The 705-nt window shown below is 40.9% G+C and overlaps 1 protein-coding gene across 1 annotated transcript in view; it reads left to right on the top strand.

Annotated features, from left to right (window-relative positions):
* The window catches only part of LOC111670017 (low-density lipoprotein receptor-related protein 8-like), a 20699-nt gene that overhangs the window by 15491 nt on the left and 4503 nt on the right, over positions 1-705 (top strand). The window lies entirely within an intron of this gene.

Genomic DNA, 705 nt, shown 5'->3' with positions numbered 1-705 from the left:
TATATATATAGCCCTATATATATATATATATATATATAAATATATATATATATATACACACACAAACACACACACACACACACACACATTTGTTTTGTCCCAGTGTAGTAGTGTATGCCGCTCTGTTATGCTTCAAAAATCCAATATTGTTTGTTTAGGTTCCTTGATTTGAAACGTGTGGCAGCTTTTCTTAAACAGCACTTTCTGACCGTCTCTCTAAAGGTGAAGGGCTTATCAGCGTGATGTGTGTCAACTAAGCTGTGTTTTCTACACTGCCAGGAAACTCTGCCTAAGCTGGATTTGGACAATGAATGAAGAAGGTGTGACACAGTTGGTCAGCAGACTGCGCTTCACCTGGTATGATGTCAACCCCCGCACAGGACAACAAGACAACAAACCTAGCTGATGACCCTGTCGTGTCCTGACTCCCTGTGGAGGTTAAATCTCTGACAGAGTGACTCTGTGGTAAATATCTGAGATGGGAGAGGGGAAAAGGCCTTCAAACAGTCATTACTGTTGTAGCATCAGCTCTGAAAGAGTATTACTTTCAGCCCTGGTGGCTCTACAGTAGATTACATCTTGTTGATGATGATGACGACCATTGTCCAATTTCACCCTGAAAGCTGTGCGCAGCAGTGAACAAGTATACATATATTTTTGTGCTTTAAATGAGAAGATGCTGTTGCCTTATGTTTAAAACCCTGT

The sequence above is a fragment of the Seriola lalandi genome, unplaced genomic scaffold (assembly GCF_002814215.2).
Source record: "Seriola lalandi dorsalis isolate HSWRI2012SDOR001 ecotype SW California unplaced genomic scaffold, Sedor1 jcf7180002054829, whole genome shotgun sequence".
Taxonomy (NCBI): domain Eukaryota; kingdom Metazoa; phylum Chordata; class Actinopteri; order Carangiformes; family Carangidae; genus Seriola; species Seriola lalandi.
Note: the sequence above shows the minus strand (reverse complement) of the source record. Positions and strands in the feature narration are given on the sequence as shown.